The sequence below is a fragment of the Antechinus flavipes genome, chromosome 2 (assembly GCF_016432865.1).
Source record: "Antechinus flavipes isolate AdamAnt ecotype Samford, QLD, Australia chromosome 2, AdamAnt_v2, whole genome shotgun sequence".
Taxonomy (NCBI): Eukaryota; Metazoa; Chordata; class Mammalia; order Dasyuromorphia; family Dasyuridae; genus Antechinus; species Antechinus flavipes.
The window spans coordinates 614,859,736-614,881,910 of record NC_067399.1 but is presented as its reverse complement, the minus strand read 5'-3'; the positions used below and the strand labels follow the sequence as shown (position 1 = coordinate 614,881,910).

The 22,175-nt window shown below is 40.4% G+C and overlaps 1 protein-coding gene and 1 long non-coding RNA gene across 2 annotated transcripts in view; one reads left to right on the top strand and one right to left on the bottom strand.

Annotated features, from left to right (window-relative positions):
• The window catches only part of R3HCC1L (R3H domain and coiled-coil containing 1 like), a 100,222-nt gene extending 97,515 nt beyond the window's left edge, over positions 1 to 2,707 (bottom strand). The window contains exon 1 of the mRNA XM_051981822.1: positions 2,347 to 2,707. The gene's annotated coding sequence lies outside the window, so the exon portion shown is untranslated. The remainder of the gene's footprint in view (positions 1 to 2,346) is intronic.
• Positions 1,488 to 18,860, top strand: LOC127551764 (uncharacterized). The gene is made up of 3 exons (XR_007951164.1): positions 1,488 to 1,953; positions 13,963 to 14,089; positions 17,356 to 18,860. It is a non-coding gene; the product is annotated as an uncharacterized LOC127551764 (long non-coding RNA).
• The last annotated feature ends 3,315 nt before the right edge of the window (positions 18,861 to 22,175 follow it).

Genomic DNA, 22,175 nt, shown 5'->3' with positions numbered 1-22,175 from the left:
GCCCCAGTTTCCTAATCTGGAAAATGAAAATAACAGAACTTACTCTACAAGGTTGTGATTATCAAATGGAATATGATAAAGCACTACAAAAACCTTAAGTGCTCATAAAGATGTGTGATTATCACTCCTTAAATTAAATGCAAGGCTATAGCTTTACTTTGGTGGAGGCCCACAAAGTGACTAAAGACAATCAGTTAATAGTACTGTCATCCTTCCTATAGTATTCAGAAATAGGAAACTATATTTCAGCAAAATGATTTCTGTAGGGCTTTTCTGTTCCACCTACAAAGTTATACTAACTATATTTAAAGTGTTTTCCTTCAAGGATTTGGGTATAGCTTTTAAAAAGCTTATCACTAAGAAGGGAATAACCAAGGGGGGGGGGGGGGGGAAATCAAAAAACTGTTCTTTGTTTATAAGGAAACTAAGATACAAAGACTGGGTGGGTCCAGACCTGCAGGGAGCCAGTTAGAAAAGAAACTGGATAGGAACTACAGTTATTTATGTTCAATGCTTTAAGTGTGAGACTTACACAGACACAAATCATAGACAGAATAGGTAACAATAACCCTGATATCTGAGTTGCAGGAGAGTATGGAATGGTGGCCTAGTATAATCATTACTACCCATAACAATATAATTTACTGAAAACTTATGTAGTGTCCCACTATAGAGGCAAACGGGAAGGGGCAGGGTTAATCTATGACAGGACATACTTATGTATATAAAACAACTTGAGAATTCAAGACAGGGAGCAGTGAGGTGCTAATATTCTTCAGTAAATGTATAAGGAACTCAAAGAAGGGAACAGGAAAGGAACTCAAATAAGGAGAGAAGAAGACTTTAAAAGAAGGACAACTGGAGCTAAAACTTTAAGGATAGGATTTGGCTAGGTAAAATGGAAAGGTAAGTGGGAAGGCATTCAAGGATGGAGATAAAGACAAAAGATGCGGGGAAAACTTAGCAGGGCCAGTGGAAAACAACCAGGACTCAAAGGGAGGAAAAAAGATGAGAAGGAAGGGGAGAGGTTGAGATTGAATAGTAAGAAAGCTGAGGAGCAACAATATGCCAAGTTCTAGAGCTAGGCAATGGCGGTGATAAATAATGGTGTTTTAGACAGAGAAATCTGGGGGTTCTGAACACGATGGCCTGGGGGAAGGAAGCTGAAAGAATAGAGAGTGGGCATAAAAATAATCAGATGTGAACCTTTGGAAGAACTAGAGGCAGAGAGATAACAGCATAGGTAAGTCAATTCAAATCCTGCCTCAGATGCTTCCCGGATTGGGCAAATCCGGTTCCGGCTGCCTGCCTCAGTTTCCCCATTTGTAAAATGAGAACACCACCTGCCTCCCAAGGTTGTTGAGAGGCTCTAATAAGAAAATTCACAGAGAGAGGGAGGTATTACTGTAACTAGCACAGAGCGGGCACTTAATAAACACTCCTTCTCTGCCCTCTCCTCTTCCCTAATCGCTGCCATCTGGGTGGCACAGAGGTCGCACAATAAGAAGTCAAATGTTGATTCCAGCCAAAAGTCATTTCTACACTCTAGCCCTTAGTTTCTCAAAATGCAAAATAAAGTCGAGGATGGAGAGATCCTTTTAGTCGGACTCTTTGGCCCCGCTAACCTCCGCCAGCAGCCTGGGGAGTCCGCGCCCTCCCGCCAAGAAGGGAAGGGCCAGAAATCGGCAGTGGCCCGGGGAAATCGCACGGAGAAGGGAGGAGAGCGTGGGGAAGGCAGTACGGCCTGGTGAGGAGGGGGAAGGGGCACGCGGCGGGTAGAGGTGGAGCGGCTACGGGAGAGGGAGCCTAAATGCCGGCGAGGATGGGTGGAGTCAAGGGGAGGGGTGGTCCGCCCCCAGGGCTCGAAGCTCCCAGACGGAGAGGGAGCCAAGCCAAGCCCGGAATGTCCCTTCAGGGGCGCCGTCCGGGCGGACAAAGGCGGCGCAGAGGCGGGTAGGCCGGGCTGGGAAGGGGTGGGAGAGAGAAGGGAAGGAGGGAGGGGAAGGCGCCTCCGCAGCGCGACGCCTCGAGGGGACGTGAAGGGGGGTGGGGGTGGGGGTGGAGAGAGAAGCGGCGGGCACCGCCTTCTTCCCTTCCTCCTCCCCGCCCTCTCCCGTAACCTCCGCCCGGGGCCTACCCCCCCCCCCACGGCATCACGTGAGGCGGAAAGCGCTCCTCAGCCTCGGGGGAGGGGAGTCCGAAAGCTAGGTCCCCAGGCTTAGGGGGAAAAAAGAGCCACGGGCGGGAAGGGAGCAGAGAAGACAAGACCGAACAGAGGGAGGAGAGCCCCCCTCCCCCCGAGGGGAGTGAGGAAGTGGGGTCGAGGCGGGGGGGCAGGGCATTTACCCGGCGGCGCCAGCCATCTTCGTCGCTTCCATAGGCTCCTCCGCCAGCGCGCGCTTCCGCTCTAGCTGCTGTCGCGCGCGCCGGGCCCAGGCCCTGGCTCTGTCCCTTGTCCCCGCCCCCTAATCTCCGCAAAGCCTGCTGGGAATTGTAGTCCCTGTAGAGGAGGCGGCGAAAAAAAATTTTCCCGAGACGAGGCATGAAACACCCTAAAATCTCGCCTTCTACAAGAAACCTTTAGTAGGAGCCCCTAAAAACTGGCGCTTTCTGTCCGCTATATTTCTCTTATTATCCCCTACATGTCTTGTTTGCACGGAGTCATTTGCATGTCGCCCCTATTAGATGGGGAGCTCCCCTAGCGTGGAGCCCGGGACACAGTAGGCGCTTAATGTTTGTTGATTGTTGATTGGCACTGTAGCGAGCTTTAATCGGCTTGAGAGAGTTCTCGGTGGTCATTTACACACCAGTAATCCCCAAAACGTGTCCAATGTGGGGTTGTTTTATTATCGTCTCGATTAACTAAAGAAATTGTTAACAATGCAGGTTAAACTTAAAAGTGTATTGCAGTAAAGGACTGCTTGCCATCTGGGGGAGGGGGCGGAGGGAGGGAGGGGAAAAATCGGAACAGAAGCGAGTGCAAGGGATAATGCTGTAAAAAATTACCCTGGCATGGGTTCTGTCAATAAAAAGTTATTTTAAAAAAAAGTGTATTGCATATGCCCCCTCCTCCCTCCCCGTCCCGTGGGATTGTTTACCAACACACCCCTTAATTGCTGTATAAATTAGGAACTCTGACTACGAAGTCATCGCAGACTGAGTCCTGGTAAAGAATAATAATCAGTGGCAATTATAGAACGCTTCAAGGGTCACAAAGTGCTTGGCATCCATTATCTCCCTGAGACAGAGCTAGAAAGAGACGTACAAGGAGAGCGCCCGAGATCAAGCCTTGGGGTCGCTTTGTCTCGTTACCACTCTGCGGGATCCAGGCCCTTCCAGACTCCCTCACAGTCTCGGGGATGTATAGTCCGACCCCTAACGGGATGGGAACCCAGGCTACAACTCATGCTTCGGAAGATGCTGAACAAGACACTTAACCGATCTACCTCAGTTTCCTCACCCATAAAACGGGGATAGTAATAGCACCAAGCTCCCGGAGTAATTGGGAGGATCGAGTGACAGTAACATTTGTAAAGCTCTTTGCAAGAGCTATCATGAATACTACATTATATATAAAATCGTAGTGTGAAGAAAGCACGGGTCTGGTGTGGTGCTGTTTGCTGGCACATCCCGCCCACATTCTACGCATGCTATGCACAAAATATATAAAGACATAATTAATATTGGGGAGAGGGAAAGGCACTCGCAGCCAGGAAGTCTGGGACGGGGTGCCTAGGAAATGAAGTGCTCAGTGCTAAAAGCAAGGGCAGTTTGTGAAAGGTAGATGGGAAATAAGTGACGGGTAAGAAGGCTGGACAGGTTTGGGCCAATTTGAGAAGGGTTTTAAGTAGCAAAAGAGAAGTTTATATTTCATCCTAACGGTAATACGAAGCCAATCGTGTTTCCGTCACATGGCATGAACTCCCAGTCCTTTCCCCAACTAGTGACCTTTCTCTAGATTCCTTCTGGCAATCTTAGACCAATTTCAAACCCAGCCTCTTAGGCTTCCTACCTGAATGACTTTGGTCTCAGATTTATCTTATAATGGAGCAGAAGGCTGCTGAGATCTCTTCCAGAGACGTAGCTATCACCCTGGGATCCTCCGTGTAGTCTCCTGCTTTGCGCAGGAACTGCATGGTTATCCTGAAGGGTCAATTGTGCCAGAAATCAGAAATTAGAGCCCTAAAATTGGCATGAAATGGAGGCTACTAAGAATGTGGGTCCCACGGAGAGAAGCCAGATTCCAAAATACAATCTGATAGCTGCCTCCTTAAAAGTTCTAAAATGTGTCATTTGACATTTCCACAATCCTTTGGACAAAGTACCATATTATCATCATCCTTCTTGTTCATAATTTTGGGTAAGATGCCTAGCAGACAGCTTGGTATCGTTAATAATGGGGATTCTTCAGGTGATGATTTGAGGTCCAGGTGGAAGAAATTATTTGCTTAGAGTCATTTAAGTGAATCTAGAGGTACTCTGTGCTGAGACTAGACCCAGAGTCCTTAGAGTCTATGCTGGCTATTTAGACATGGAGCCACATTGTCTCTTCCAAATCAGTCTGTCAATAAAAATTTTTTTTAAAAAAGCTAAATTCAAAATCAAAATTCAAAAAAAGGAAGCAAACTGCTTCCTTGAGTTTTTCAGCTGTCTCAATTACTATTGTTAGATTACTCTTACACAGTGTCCAAAATGTATTTGGTGCCTTATAAAATACTACTGTAGGGAGTCATGAAACCCAAAGGACCTGAATAAAAAAAGAAATAATAAATAAAGAATGACTGACTAGTGGCATCTCTTAACTGTTGGATTAAAAAATGTATACTCTGCATTGTTACTGAAGCAAAACAAAAAATACTCCCTGGTTGCTGTTTGTTTGTTTGTTTTTTCTTTTGTTGTTTATTTCCAGAAGTTGGTCTAGAGAGGGAGAGATAGTGGGTAGGTGGATAGTGGGTAGGGATCTGGGTCAGTGATGATGAATATGTCATCAATTATACTTTTATACCTTGCAAGGAAATATGGAAAAGGGCATGCAGAAAAGTCACGTCAAATGGAGAAAACCAGGCTTTATGGATAATAGAGAAATACAAAAATCAGTCTGGGTTCTTAAGAAGCTTTTGGTCCAATGAAGAAGTAACTCTACATACAAAACACTTGTTCCAAAAAAAGAAAAGGAGGAAAATATTAAAATTTTAAAAATATAAATATTATGGCCACTATTCTGCATAAGGGCAATGAGGTTGCATAGTGAATAAAATACCAGATCTGGAGTTTCCCATGCTCCTTTACTGAACCTTCCTTCCACTTCAATTTCATTTCAGTTCAACAAACACTAAGCTACGTTTAAGTACTGAGTGAGATATGAAGGATAGAAAGATGGATACAGCACAAACCTAATTTTTAAGTTGTTTAAAATCTAATAGAAAAAAAATGGACATATACATGAACAGTTGTGATACAAGTGTAGTAATTATAAAAAAAAAAAGAGATCCTGGAAAAGTATTCAGAGAAATTTGAAAGGATAGATAGAGACAGAGAGGAGAGAGAGAGACAGAGACAGAAAAGAAAGAGATCGAGAGAGAAAGAAAAAGAGATGGAGGAAAAGAGAAACAGAGAAGCGAGTGACAGACAAAAAGAGAGAGACAGAGACAGAGAGACAGGCAAGGAGATGAGAGAGAAAGAAAGAGAGACAGAAAGAGAATGAGAACTTTCACCAGGAATATAAGTGGTTGTATTGAGGAGATAGCACGTTGAGATAATAGTGAGCCTTGAAGAAAGGATTTCAAAAGATGAACGAGGCAAAAGGGCAGTTTGGAATTTGGGCAAGTTCAATGCCAAGATTTCAGTCCAATAAGAAGGATGCTTTCCAGCCCTGTATCATTTAACTGATGGCTTCTACATTAAGGCACCTTGACTTCCACAGGTAGCTCCATAGCCCTCAGGAGCACAACTTACACTAGGAGGATCGGTTTCTTATTGAGTGAGACAGACTCTGGAGAAGAAATCTGATATTCAGATCTGTGCTCATTAGTCTCAAAGTGACTGCTTTTCCGATCCCCTCCAATGCCCCACTGTTGACAAGAAGCAATAACAGTAGGTGATTTAGGACAGAGCAGTAGATGAGCACATTCATCTACACTATGAATCCCAGGATGGCATCAGGTACCCAAACAATGGCCCAAGTCCCTGGACCTAGCAGATTTTATTTTCATCCAATATACTGTGCTCTATATTTTCTATATTTCCTGTGGTCATTCCAGATTTCGGGGAGGGGGTGTGTAGGAAAAGAGTTTTTTGTGTGGTTTTGAAGGGGAAAAAGGTTCATGGAGGGGAAAAACCTCTCCTCAGAATTAAGGTGCAGTTCAAAAGAGTGAATAGTGGATAGAGCATGGTGGATAGAGCACTGGTCCAGGAGGACCAGAGTTCAAATCCAGCCTTAGCCACTCAGTAGCTGTGTGACAAATTACTTAAGGAAGATTGCTTCCTCCCAAAGTAAATAAAAAGAGTGTTATGGTAAATAGGCATGTGACAAAAAAAATAGCATGATATAGTAGAAAGTTTGGGATTTGAAGTCAGAGGACCTGGATTCAAATATTCAAATTGTGCTTGTTACTCCTTTGCACTTGTCACATTGGACAGGTCATCCAAACTCTCTGGGTTTTAGTTCTTGTCATCTGTTAAGTAATGGGGAAGAGAAGCTGAACACTGAGGTCAGAGAGAGAGGTCTCTCCCTGTTCTACATTTGAGATCCTCTATAGGCTTCTATGACAATAGTATGTATATTTGTTTAAGCTGAAGGTTTGGGGTGGGGAGACATTGAGAGGAGACTCCATATAACTCCTACTTCATCTACAGATTCCCACTTCAGGACTGTGTCTGGGGAAAATGTCTGGGGAAATGGCCTCCCCTTTTCTTCTAGGTTATGCTTCTACCTGCAGACTCCCTGAGGCTGGTAGCATTTTATTTTAAAAGAGGGAAACAATTCCATATTTACTTTCAGGGAAGACTTCTAAAGGAAATTAGGTTTAACTGTAAACTCCTAGGTCCCTCTGCTGGAGGAAAATCTCAGGAGTACCAAGTAATATTATAAATTAATGTTAATAGGAGGTTTTATGGGTACAGAGCACTTTGCTTACATTACCTCATTTGATCCTCACTACAACCTTATTAGATAGTTATTATTCCCATTTTACAGATGAGAAATGGAAGACTAGGAGAAATTATTTTTCCTAAGGTTGCATAGATAGTAAGTAATAGATCCAGAAATGGTATCCAGGTTTTCTGGAATGCCTTATCAGTAGTGTACTCTACTTAGAAGCTGGAAGGATTGAATTTAAAAGCAGCTTTTGGCCCTTGGTAGCTGGCTATCTATGAGCAAGTTATTTCATCTCTGAGCTTCTATAAAATGGGGTTAGTGTCTATATTCTCTGCCTTACCAGTCTGTTGTGACCAAAAGGTGCTGTGTAAATATCTATTGTTTGTTATTCTAACTCACTCTCCACTCTAGTTTTTTGTTTTTTTCTCATCACATTATGTTCCCTTCTTATTTCTCAGATTCTCTGAGAAGGTGGAGGAAGAATATGGGAGGGCAGTACATGTGGTTGAACCATTTTTGTAAAAGCCTTATGAGGTCATACCATCAAATGAGATAATATTTGGAGATGATGGAGACTGAAGCCTATGAGCCTTGTTCAGACAAGCCAGGAGCTTCTAAGCCAGACTTTGAAAACCAGATATAAGGAGGATTTACAGGACTGAAGATTCCCAGAAGTTAAGTAGAGCTTAACATTATGCCTGGCACCAAACTCAGTAGGTGCTTATTACTTTCTCTTTTCCCCTCATAGAGGTTCCTAAGGAGATCTGAAGTTCATTGTTCAGCACTTGAGGATCCCTGGCTTGGCTGCAAATTATAATAATAATAGCTAATGTTTATATAGCATTTAATATTTACCAAACATCATACTAAGCAAAGACAACAACTGTGGGATATTATTATTATTCTCATTTTGTAGAAGAAAAAACTGAGTTATACTAAGGTTCAATGACTTGCCCAGAGTCACACAGCTAATAAGTGTGTGAGGTCAGATTTAAACTATGATCTTCCTGACTCCAGGCCCAGTGATCTATCCATTGCGTCCCTAAGCTCTTACTAGGTCACACTGATCCTTAGTCTGTGAAGCTATGAGCCAAACCTTGTCCTGGGAGGGAAATCACTTCTTTGTCACTAATGTTTTCCTTCTCTTCCTGTAATTCTGGAGAAACTGAGGCAAGAAAGAGATTAAAGAGTTTTTAATATTTTATTTGGATTTCTGAGAGGGAAAGATTTTCTGGGACCAAAGGATCCATTTTGGTCCCAGGGCTGAATCAGACTTCTGTCTCAAAAGAATCCAGTAAGGAATGTGTGATTCCAAAGAAACATATATGGCTCTAAGTGATCAAGTTAGACAAAGGCAGGGGCGGAGTCAGAACTCTGGTGATCAAGGAATTTTCAGAAAGGGACCATCAATCCAGTTCTGATAGGTTGGGAGGTAGGACCATAAATTCTTGATAACTTAGGAGGAGTTAGGAGCCACGAAGTCTGAACTTAGAGATAGAGGTAGAGGATACCAATTAGGTATCTGAGATAGGACAGCTGGAATTTTATGACTCTTTTAGAATATCAGAGTGGCCAGCTACAGCCCTAATTATCTCAGTTCTAATGGTCAGGAAGGGGGAGTTTGCAACCAGGGGGATTGAGGCAGAACAAATCAAGGAACTGAGGCAGAACAATTTAGGAAAATGGAGGCAGAACAATTAGGGAAACTGAGGCAGTACAATTTAAGGAAACTGAGGCAGGACAATTTAGGGAAACTGAGGCAGGAAACTCAGGGAAACTGTGGCAGGACAATTCAGGAAAACTGGCACAACAATCCCTCCATTCCCCAAACTACAGTAGAAGGAAGTCCCCTAAGATAAAGATAATACAGAAGTTTGCTTAGTATAATATGAAATGTAGTGGTAAAGGGCAAAACAACACATTTGAGTCAAGGCGCTCCAAGATAACAACATAGAGGGAAAAGGTGTGACTGCTATTCAAAGTTTCCTTGCCCACTGCATAGTTCCAAAGTCCTAAAAGCTAGTAGTAGGGCCCTTCTTCTTTGTTTCTTTTCATGGTGAAACCCTGAGACCAAAATCACTCTTCTCTGAGTCTGCATCTTTGTCTTCTCTGTTCACCATCATTCACCAAAAAGAGAAAACCAAGAACAAAATCCTTATCAATGTGATCAAGAAAGAGAGGGATTAAAAATGCTACATTTCAACCAGGAATATGCTATTTAAATTCCCTCACCCAAAACATCCTTTCAAAGTCTAATTCAAATGCTACCTTATTGTGGACACTTTCCTTTCAAGATCCACTTGGTCAGAAAAGACTTCTCTTTGGTCATTTATATAGGGTGAGGTAGCCAGCAGAGTTGTTCAATCATTCCTGTTTGCAAGCCTTCACACTACAATTAACTCATTACATGGATAGACTGCCAGTACAAATGCTTTTTCTTTGTGCTGGGAAATTGTCACAAAAGGATCTCTTCTTTCTTTTCTTTTCTTTTCTTTTTTTTTTTTTTTTAACACTTTAAGCCCCCAGCCAAAGACAGCCCAACTTGTTTGTTCTACTTTATCAAAGAGGACCTTGACATAAGGAAGGTGAGACCATGACATGCAAGTAAATTGGATTTAAGTGAGGGTAGGCTGTGAAAAGTCACCAGCCTCACTTTCTCCTCCAGTACTATCTGGGTCCAATGGCAAGATATAAACCAGGAGGACTACAGGTGGACCTGAGTGAAGTGGGAGATGGTTACTTTTTTTAAGCTAAGATCTTTGGTAGGTTTCTGTTTGATTGAGGCCAGGCTCATTGAGTGATTAAGACTAAGTAAGAAATGAGGCAAAGAATGGCCTCTTTTACCTAATCAAAAAAAGAATCAATCTGGAAGGATTTCTGGCCAAAACAGAAACAATTTCTCTTTACAATCACTCTGAGTCAATCAGGGCCCAAAAAATGACCAATTGGGGCTTGGGCTGGGACCTATTATTAGCCAATTAATGAGAACCAGAGTGATTTGGTTTTAAAGTTTGATTCTTAAGAAAGAAAACTGGATGGTAAACCCCAAGATACCTAGCTAGGTTACAGATATCAAAATTTACATTCCTTTGGGCAGAGTAAGGGAATACCTCAGTGTTGAATATATCTTTCTTCTCCTGGGATGCTCAATTTCCTCCTCCCAGCTGCATTTCCAATAAGTACACCCAGCTAATGCTGTTTATAAAGACAAAGTAAATGTTTAAACCAAAGAAAAGTAAACAGACTTTCTCTGAGACCAGAGAAAAGATTTCAGGCTTCCTTGAGGGAGCCTGGGGAGGGAAGAAAGAAGATAAAGAATTTCAGTCTGGAGGTATCAGCTCCACACAACTTCTTATGTATCCTCCCAGTGTCTGGTTTTCAAGTCTGGTGTGCAAGCGTTTGGCCTTGGTTGAACAGATCTAAAAGCCAGCTGTCATGGCTACTCCTTCTGACTTCAACTGGGGCACTGCTGTATTCTTTCAGAATGAGCAGGCACCCTTATCCGAGGACTAGCAGAAGCTTCCCGGCTTCTCCCTCAGGGTCTTGACAAGAGAGGAGAACAGACAACTCCCTGACAGGAGGTCAGAGGGCATGGTTGTGCTGACAAGCTAATGTCCTTTAATCTTTAGCTTCTTTTTTTTCTATATCTCTTCCTGGTACACACAAGGACTGACAAAGAGAATTCAGCACATTCCCCAAATCTACTTCTTTTCTGGTTAGGCCATTAAAATAGGGACAATGGAATTTGCTAAATAATCAACAAACATCTCTGGAATCTACATTTTTCTAATTTTTTGTTTTAAACTCTAAAATCTCTCCTGCTATTCAGATAAGAAGATACAGAGACACAGAGGCAAATTCATTGTCTTTGTTAGATGTTTAAATTTCTTTTGTGGCCTTTTCACATGCAAATTCGGTACTCAAAGTCTTACACTCTTTGTTGTTCAGTCTTTTCTTTCAGTGATGATCCTATTTTTTTTTTTTTAAGGAACTTTCTCCAGCTAATTTTATAGATGAGAAAACTGAGGCAAACAGAACTTAAGTGACTAAACCAGAGTCAAACAGATTGTGTCTAATACCAAATTTGAACTCAAAAGATAAGTGGTTCAGACTCTAAGTTTTATACACTATGGCACCACCTAGCTTCCAGCAGCCATTAACTACCCTGGAATTGATAAGAGTTGCTCTTATATTGGAAAGGATCTCTAAATGATGAGGTTCAGATCCCTTTGATTCCCAGTCAGGGAACCAAAATGATGAGGTCCGATGCAGGGCAGACATTTCTGGAAACCCCTTCTGGTCAGCGTACATCCTTCATAAAAGAATTTATGAACCAAAAAGTTATACTGGCAAAAAGTTTATTGGCACTGGGAAGTCAGCCTTTGTTAGGAAGATTGACTTCCTTCATGTCAAGGTCTTGACAGAGAGAGAAAGTTCCTAGCAGATAAATCTAGACAGAGAGGTAAAGAAGGGTATAGTCCTGTTAGGGAAATAGGTGAGAAAGATAAAGAGGCTGACACTGGGAAGAGAATGCCTTCTCAGTGGGCAGAGAATCCTCTCAGGCAGCTATGCCAGGGGAGGTCCCTTGGCCTGGCATGATTCCTGTTTTTAGGTCCTCTGCAAAGAAATGCCCCAAATTGCCCCTTTTTATAATTTGAAACTTTTGCTAGGGTCTGGGAGTAGTTGAAATCAAACCAAAATCTTCCAAATTGAAGTTTTGATTGAATGAGATTACTGATCCCAGGCCTAGATTTACAGTAGAATGGGAAGCTTACTGGGAGTGGTTGAGCCAATTTTCAGCTCAATAGATGTCAATAGAAATCTAGATCTCCAGCTGGGGCTGAGTATGAGTGGTCCTAGACTCAACTGGTCCCTCCAAGATAACAGAATGAAACTACTTATCTTGATTCTCTGGGGTGGGTCTTTCACAGAGGCAAGGGTTCAAGGAGACTCCTTCAAGGAGTTTCTCAAATGTTTTGCCTCAGCTTCCTCCCAAAGTAGAGACTATGTCAGGGCCCCTCCCATCATTTCCACCTCCTTAAAGTCCAAACTTTGAGTGGGCTCAATTGTAGGTGAAAATTGAGGTTATTGTTTGTCCTTCCTTATAGAAGAGGATCATGACATAAGGAAGGTGATACCATGACTTGCAAGTGAATTGGATTTAAGTAAGGGAGGGCTGTGTAAATTCACCTGCCTCACTTTCTGTTCCAGAGTTATCTGGGTCCAGTGGCCAGGTAGAGAGAAAGATGAATAGGGATGGTCCTAAGTTCAGTGGAAGACTTTGATCTTTTTTAAGCTTTTGATTAAGGCAAGGTCCATTCAGTGATTAAGGCTAAGTAAGAAATAAGGCAAAAAATGGCCTCTGTTACCTATTAAAAAGACAAAAAAACAAACATCAGTGTGGGAGAAGAAAACCTCAGATTTTCTAGTCCAAACAGAAACAATTGTTATTTACATTCACTCTAAGCCATCTAGTCCCAAATAATGACCAAATGAGGCTTGGTCTGAGACCTGTTGTTGTTAGTCAATGAGAACAAGAGTGATATGGGTTTAAGGCATGATGTGTAAGAAAGAAATCTAGCTGGTAAACCCTAAGATATCTAGTGTGGTTTTAGCAATCAAAATTTACATTCCTGAGGGCAGAGCACCTGCAGGTAAGAGTATGATGTGTTATGTGGGCAAAAGAAGAGGAGAGAAGAAAAAATGATGAACAGAAGGAAGGAAGGAAGAGAAAAAAGAAGAAAGGAAGGGAGGGAAGGAGGGAAGGAAGAAAGGAAGGAAGGAAGGAAGGAAAGAAGGAAGGAAGGAAGGAAGGAAGGAAGGAAGGAAGGAAGGAAGGAAGGAAGGAAGGAAGGAAGGAAGGAAGGAGGGAAGGAAGGAAGGAGGGAAGAAAGGAGGGAAGGAAGGAGGGAAGGAAGGAAGGAAGGAAGGAAGACAAAAAAGAAGGAAGGAAGGAAGGAGGGAAGGAAAGAAGAAGGAAGGAAGGAAGGAGGAAAGGAAGGAAGGAGGGAAGAAAGGAGGGAAGGAAGGAAGAAAGGAGGGAAGAAAGGAGGGAAGAAAGGAAGGAAGGAAGGAAGGAAGGAAGGAAGGAAGGAAGGAAGAAGGAAGGAAGGAAGGAAGGAAGGAAGGAAAAAGGAAGGAAGGAAGGAAAGAGGGAAGGAAGGAAGGAAGGAAGAAAAGAGGGAAGGAAGGAGGAAGGAAGGAAGGAAGGAGGGAAAGAAAGAGGAAAGGGAGGAAAGAAAGAAAAAAGGAAGAAAGGAAGGAAGGAGGGAAGGGAGGAAGGGGGGGAGGGAAGGAAAGGAAAGAATATGCTCAATTTAAACTGGCCAGTTGGCTTCGCAGTGGAACAGCTTCTACTTCCTACAATTCATTGTTTGTCTTTGTTCTTGAAGAGGACCATGACTTTAGGGAGGTGACACCTGACTTGCCTCACTTCCTTCTCTGGTGTCAGGTGGATAGGATGAAAGACATAGATAAGGATGCCTGGAGATAAGCCCACAATTAAGCATTCAAAGATAGCTAGAGGCCATTAGATGACTAGTGAATATAGTACCAGACTCAAAATCCCAAAGATATGAGGTCTAGTCCTATCTCAGACAATGAATAGTGGAGGGAAGGAAAAATTGACAAGTCAACAAGCATTTATTGAGTACCTGCTGTGTGCTAGAAATTCTGTACTAGACTGGAGATACTAGGAAATGTAAAAACAATCCCGGCACTCCTGGAGCACACAATCTAATAAATGAGATAACATGGAAACTATACAAACTATATATGCAAACAAAATATATGTATATATATACCAGATAAACTGGAGGTAATTTCATAAAGTACTTCTGGCTCTAAATCTAGCATCCTTTTTACAGAAGCAACTATGGGTATGAAAACCAGATGGAGCAGTTAAGTGGCAGAGTGAAGAGAGTACTTGCCTTGCAGTCAGGAGGACCTGAGTTCAAATGGGGTTTCAGATACTTACTAACTGTATGACCTTGGGTAAGTGACTTAATCTTGATTGTTTCCCTCCACAAAGAAACATCATATCTAAAGTCAGATACACTTATAGTCTATATCTGTAGTCTGTAGTAAGTATCCTTACACTTAGTTATATTGTTATTCTCCGCTTCAATGAATATGTAATATTATGTATTCTAATTATTTCTGCTGAGAGCCTTATCCCTCTATCAAACTGTAAACTCCATAAAGACAGGAACCCTATGTTATCTAAATTCTGTATCTCCCTCTTTATCTAACAATTTTCTTGCATTAAACAAGCAAGCAGCCCGCCTTTATTAAGTTTCTAATAATTGCCAAGTTTTGCATTAGGTACTAGGAATATGAAGTCTAAAAATCAAATGGTTCTTGCCCTCAAGAAATTTACATTCTATGGGAGATATCAGATAGTCAATAAACAACCATTTATTTAGCTGTTAGAGAAGGAAATGACAAAGTATTCCAGTATTTTTGCCAAAAAAAAAAAAAATGGGGTCATGAAGAGTGAGAGGCTACTGAACACCACACATAGTAAGTACCATTCTAGCAGTTACTATATTCCAGGCATTGTACTAAGAGCTAATTATATAAAGACAAAAAACAAGACCTACCCTCAAGAAGCCCCAGTCTAATGAATGAGAAGACATGTAAATGGCTATATATAACAAGTAACATCCATGATTAACTGGTAATTTTAGGAGGGAGGCAGTAATAGTTGGGAGAATCAGGAAGCGTTTTTGTATAAAAAGTGATGCTTGAATTGAGATTTGAAGGAAACAAGGATTTCTAAGAGATGGTAGGAAGAAGAACATTGTTGAATGGCTAGGTGTGTGTATTCATGGATAAAATAAGTTATGTTAAAACTCTGGACCTCAGAGCAAAATTTTGTCTCCTCATCTTTTGCCACTCCAGAAGTAAGTTGGAAGATGGTGAACATCTATGCAGAAAGTTGTTACTTTTGAGAGAATCCTCTACTTGGCAGAAGCTGGTTTAGTAATTCTCCCCAATTAATAAACTCCCCAGAGGTAGGAGCCATCTTTGCTTTTGGTCTTGTATGCCCAGAATTGTGCAATACATGAGATAAGCATGTACAAATTACCTATTGAGTGAAAGAACAAACCCCAGGGATATCAAAACCTAAAGAAAATGGATTTGTTCCAGGGACATTCAAGGAGTTCAGTCTAGAGCAGGGCTTATTAAACTTTTTTGTATGTCATGGATTCCTTTGGTGTTCTGGTAAAGTTTGTGAACTATTCTCAGATTAATGTTTTAAAATTAAATCAAAAGAAATAATATTTATGAAGTGCTTGGCACAGTGCCTGACACATAGTAGGCAAATGCTTGTTCCCATCTCCCCATTAAACACATATAATAAAATACATAGTATTAAAAGGGAAATCAATTATATTATTAAGCAGTTATCAAACATTTTTTTAAAAAATAAGTTCATGCCTACAAGCTTAAGGCCCTTTAGAATTTTCAATTGTATTCATCAGACATTTCTGAAATGTTTATTGTATGAAAGGCACTGTTTTGGGCAGTGGGGTTTCAGTGTTGGGGTTCAGAACTGGCTATTAAACGATGATTTCAGAGATGCCTGGAGTGACTTATGTGAACTGATGCTAACTGAAGTGACTAGAACCAGGAGATCATTGTACACAGCAACAGCAAGATTATATGATGATCAGCTCTGATGGATGTGGCTCTTTTCAGCAATGAGATGATTCAGGCCAGTTCCAATGGTCTTATATTGGAGAGAGCCATCTGTACCCAGAGAGAGGCCTGTGGAGACTGACTGTGGATCACAACATAGTATTTTCAATCTTTTTGTTGTTGTTTGCTTGAATTTTGTTTTCTTTCTCATTTTTTCCTTTTTGATCTGATTTTTCTTGTGCAGCATGATAATTGTGGAAATATGTATAGAAGAATTGTACATGTTTAACATATATTGGGTTACTTGCTGTTTAGTGGAGGGAGTAGAGTGAAGGAAAAGAAAAAACACAAGGTTTTTCAAGAGTGAATATTGAAAATTATTTATGCATATGTTTTGAAAATAAAAAGCTTTAATAAAAAATAAATAAATAAAAGAAGAACTAGCCGTCACTGACCTCTGGTTCTATTTATTCCAGCATTGGATCAAAAGCAAGCTACATCCCTTTTCTCTGCCTTAGTGTCCCCAGTAGGAATAGCAGTACTAATCTATCTCACAAAGGGGTGCTGAAAAGATCAATTAGTGTTAGTAAAGTGCTTTGAAAATGTAACATGCTAAATATTAATGGGTCTCTCTTACTGTCGGGAAATGTGTAACATGCAACTTGAACTCTGGTCAGAGAAAGACTGTAGGTGGAGAGAGCAATTCTGAGTATTTAGATTGCTAAATCCTTTGTCGATTTTGAATTTGGTGCTGATGAAAGAGAAATTAAGCCTATAATGCATCTAGATGGCTGCACAGTTTCATGGAAGGAAACTGCTGAGGGAAGTGTTGAAAAAAAATTTCACTTCTCCAATAAGCAAAACCTGGCACTCCAAGCATCCAGACACATGCCCCCAGTTTGGTGCTATTCTATATTACTTACATAGCTACAGAAGGAGAGCCCTTGGTGAGAACCTGTCAGTTAGCTGAATTTCTGCCTGGCTTTCTACCTCCCTGGCCCCATGGGAAGAGTGATAAAGAAAAATCTACTTCTTTATATCCATTCCTTATCCAAAGTTCTCTGTCCACAATCCTAAATGCCATCAGCAAGAGGAGAGACTCTTTCTTACCCCAACATACTCTGGAGTATCAGTGAGACATAAGGATGGAAGAGAATCTTATAGTAGATAGAGATTGAATATAAGCCCAGGGAACCTGGGTAAGAGAAATAGATAAGGAGGTCATGTAACTTTACTCCTATGGGCCTATTTGTCATCTGAAAAATGACAAGTTGAGATTAGATGATCTCTTAGGAAAAAAGACCCCCTATATATACTAAAATTTCATGGCAGTACTGTTTTGTATCAGTAAAATCTCCATTGATGAAGAAATGGGCAGAAAAGAGCCATAGCTCTGGAATCAGAAGAAATTAGTTTAAATTTGATCTCTGATATTTTTACCTCTGTGACCTCAGGCAAGGTGTTAACCTTGCTGGGCCTCAGTTTTCTCACTTGTCAAATAAGGGGGTTGGACTTCAGAGATGAGATGACCCCTATAGAGCAGATCTCTAAATGTATGACCCCATAAGTTGTGGTATATGAATATTATGTAATATTATTGTTCCATTTCTTGGCAGGCTATGCTACTGATTCCTCCAGAAAGCTCTTCGTCCTGGAAGATCACTGCAGCCCTGGAGGTCATATCTCAGAAATACCCTTAGTCCCTGTGGCCCCTCCCCATGTTATGCCACAGTTTCCTTTAATTGTCCTGCCTCGATTTCCCTGAACTGTTCTGCCTCAATTTCCCTAAAATGTTCTACTTCAGTTTCCCTGAATTGTTCTGCCTCAGTCCCCCTGGTTGCAACCCTCCTTCCTGACTATTAGGACTGATATAAGTTAGGACCATCTACTCTAGGGTCATAAACTGTAAATATTTAATCTCAGATAAAGGGGAAATCTTCTATTTCAGATATCCTGGCTCCTAAATCCTCCTAAGTTATCAAGAATCTATGGTCCTTACTCCCAATCAGTCAGAACCAAATTTATGGTCTGTTCCTGGAAATTCCCGTTCACCAATGCCCCATCCACCCTTGCTTTTATTTCCCTGATAACTGGAGTCTTATAAAAATCCCTGGAATTCTTCATTCACTACTGGATTCTTTGAGATGCAAGTCTAATCCAATCAATTAATCTAAGTTCTCTGAAAAAATATTAAAACTCTCTAATGTCTATCTTGCCTCAGTTTCTCCGGCATCACACCCTGATCCTTTAAGGAGATTATCTATACTATGGACTTCATCATTCCCCCAAACAAAGTATCTTCCTCCCTAGTTCCCTCATTTTCTAGTTTCCAAATTTATATCTCATCTTCCCTCTATAGGATGTAAGCTCCTTGAGGGCAGGAACTGTTTCCTTTTACTGATATTTCCAAAACTTACCATAGTACTTGGCCCATAAAAAATATTTGCTGTATTTTTGCCCGCCTGCATTTTTTATTTCCTTCAAAGGCTAACAATATTTCGGAGTCCGATTCTTTTTGTACAGCAAAATAATAGTTTGGACATGTATATTTATTTTGTATTTAATTTATACTCTAATATATTTAATATGTATTGGTCATCCTGCCATCTAGGGGAGGGGTCAGGGGAAGGAGGGGAAAAATTGGAACAAAAGGTTTGGTAATTGGCAATGCTGTAAAATTACCCATGCATATAACTTGTAAATAAAAAACTATTGAAAAAACATTTGTTGACTGAATAACCCAATTAAAAATGGAATATAATGAGCACAGAGTAGTACTTGAAAACTTATATGAACTGATACAAGGTACAATAAGCAGAGCCAGGAAAAGAATATAGACAATAACTGTAATAGAATGGTATAAAATTATATAATAGCCAAACTTAGCCCCAAAGAAGAGATATGAGAATGTATCTCTTCTGACAGGGGAGGGTGGGGAGGCTATAGGTATAAAATACTATATTTAATGGTAGCTTTTAAAAAAAATATACATATTGATTTTGCTGAAATGATTTTTTCTTCTTTTAAAATTCTTTGTTGCAAAAGTTTGCTCTCTGGGAAGGGAAAAAGGAAAGGTTTCATTGGGATAAAAACAAAAAGTATCAATAAAATTTATTTTTAAAAACACCCCCAAAAGCAATGATCTCTAAGTTGTCTCTCGCTCTGACATTTTAAAATTCTCTGTGTTCTACATATGAGGGAGAATTGAGAAACTTGACACAGACAGTGTAACCTATATGTGGTGTGTGTGTGTGTGTGTGTGTGTGTGTGTGTGTGTGTGTGTATGTATTAATAGCAAATATATATGGTACAAAGAGAAGGAATCTTAGAGAATCAAAGAACTTTGTCTTGAAGTTAATTCTAGTGCTGCTACTTAGTAGACCTGTCATCTTGGGCAAATCAATTAATTTCTTTGAATCTCAGTTTCCTTCTCTGAAATAAGAATAATAATACTTGCAGCAACTATCTCACAGGATTAGTATTAGACAAGTGCTTTGTAAATTGTAAAGCAAATGAGGTTTTATTACTTAGACTACCCATCCCCATTAATAATAATAATAGCTGACATTTATATAGGACTTTAAGATTTGAAAAGCACTTTACCTGCATTATCCTATTTGGTCAGTCATCTATGATTGGTGTTATCTAAAATGTATGAGTATTCTGCCCAGGGTAGGTAGTAGGTGCATAATAAATGTTGTTTGCTGACTAAAAAGAAGGAGAACTAGGTCTCTCCTATTTTCTGACTTCCTGCTTGGTAACTGAATCCAGCTCATGGTAACTCTGAAACATAACTTTAACAAGCAATTTTGGTGAGTGTGGCAGGTAGCAGAAATATAGACACCCTGAGCCATTGAGAGAAAGTCCTAGGAGAGTTCAAAGAAACTGCCAGAGGAAGCAAAGCAGGATGAGACCAAGTTAAAGTAGAGTTTACCTAATATTTTACTCCAGAGACAAACACTTGAAGTCAAGAACACTTAAATTCAAATCCAATCTCAAATACTTAGCTTCAAGTCACTTGACTGCTGCATCTGCAAAATGGGCATACGAGCACTCACCTCCCAAGATTGTCTTGAGAATAAAATGATATAATATTTGTAAAGCACTTTGCAAACTGAAGTGCTATATAAATATTAATTATTAAGAAAATATGGAAGCTTTCTATTTTAATTAATTATCCAAGATAAACAGTGTTCATCTCAATTCTATGTAATTATAGGAATGGAAGTGCTCATAAAAAATCAATATAATAAATTTTAACTTTGCATGATCTTTTAAAATCATCTTACATTTTCACACTCTTTGCATTTTGGGGCCCTGAGGGAAAATTCTGATCACCCTGTCCTAGTTATGGCTATGTTCTTATGTTATGCCTAATCAGTAATTTTATTATAGGTCATTATTATATAGCTCCATGGATCATATATGCCTTTCAATGATACATTAGATTAACATGGTCAGGCAATCCCTCAGCAAGTTATAGAAGTATCATTTTTAGCTATATGTGGATGCAAGAGACAGCAAAACTATAGATTTCAAGGTCTTTTCTGCTCTGTGATTTTGTGATTCATGAATCACAGGATCTAAACATGTTGAGTTTTTGGACCCTTCCTGCCAAGAGTTTCTTTTTCAGAGTAATTAGTTCCTCACTATCAAAATCCCATACTTACATCTTCCAATTTATATATATGTTTTCAGTATACACCCAAAAGTTAGAATTCTGGCCCATAGCTTCCAAGGGAGATAAATGCCTGGAGTACTTGAACTTTTTGAGGAGGTCAAAAAAGAAACTCTTATTTGCAACCCTCTTGATGATCAGCTCTTCTCCTGAGCTGACAGCATGCTGCTCATAAGCTCCCAATGTCCCCCGCAGCTGTGGCCTCAGGGAATTCATCATCTCAGGGAGGACAGTAGCCCTGGCCATATATAACTGAAGTACCAGGAGCCAATTCCCTGGTTTCATTCTGCCTCTCTGTTCTTCACATTAAAGGGGCCCTAGCTGACTATTTTTCATGATTTTTCTGCAGTGTTGCCTTTCTTCTCAAGTTTTTAACTTTCTCATTGCACTGAAGAATAACAGAAACCCGTAAAAAGCATGTTGGGATGACCAAAGCTCAGAAGTATATGAGAATCTCAAAAAAATATGGTGAGGGAAAGATCAATCATCTATCCATTCATTTATCTGTCTGTCTGTCTCTCTCTATCTACTCCCTGTTTATTCTCCGTCTTTTTCTATCTACTCACTTATCTCTCTACCTATCCATCTCGATCACTCTCGCTCTCCTTCTCTCTATCTGCCTCCCTATCTTTCCATCTCACATCTACTCACCTCTCACTCACTCTTTCTCTGTTTCTCTCCTTCCCTCTCTCTGTCTGTCCCTCCTTACTTCTCTCCCTTCCCCATCTCCTATCTTCCTACCTATCTATTTCTCAGTTTCTGTCTACTCACTTATCTACCTATCTATCTTTTAGTCTCCTATCTACCCCCCCTCCCCTCACCCTATTTAGCTATCTGTCTTTCTCTCTCTCTCTACATATCTATCTGTCTGTATGTATAGATTTGCTTCCTGTTACTCACAATTATGTATGGTCAGAATGAAATCAGGAAGACCGGGGCTCAATTCTACCCTTTGACTCTTACTAGCTATGTGACCACAGGCAACTAAATCGCTTAACCTCTCCCTATCTATGTTTCTTAAAATGGAAAAAGAGGAAGCTGATAGCACCTTCCTCAGAGGACTATTTAAGGCTTAAATGAAATAATGTAGGTAAAGCACTTTGCAGAGTTTTAAACAGCATAGAAATGTCAGTTATTATTATGGTATAATGATAATGAGATTTGAGAATTATTGTTTTTCCCTTGATCTTCTCCAGCAAGAATAATTGTATTCCTATTGGAAAAGGTAGAATAAGTCATGTAGGGAAGGAATTATGAACCAAGATGGATAGTCTTGGGCTCCTTTATTAAAGCCCAACTTAAATAGTAGCCTTTCCATGAAGCCTGCTTTAATCCCTAAAGTGGATAATGATCTTTCCTACCATAAACCAGCAGAGCATTGGATTTCTTCTACACATCTTTGTCAACTTACTTCAAGAGTTTTCTACGAATATGCCATTTCTTTACTCAAAAACTCCCCATAGCTACAAAATGTTCCAAGTATTTGAGGTATTTCTTTACATTATGGCTCAGATCTGCCTGTTTAGCTTATACCATGCCCCTTCATGTTTGTTTTTTTTTTTTTTTTGGGGGGGGGGATTTTAGCCAAGCAAGGCTGTTTTCCATTTCCAATTTCATTTATCTTCTACTATGTCCATATCTTTGTTCATAATACTCTATGATATGTCTGGAATGAATTTTCTTCTCACTAGTTTCATCTCTATATCTTCATTTAAGGCCTTACTCAAGGGGTATCTCTTCCAGGAAGTCTTCTTTGAT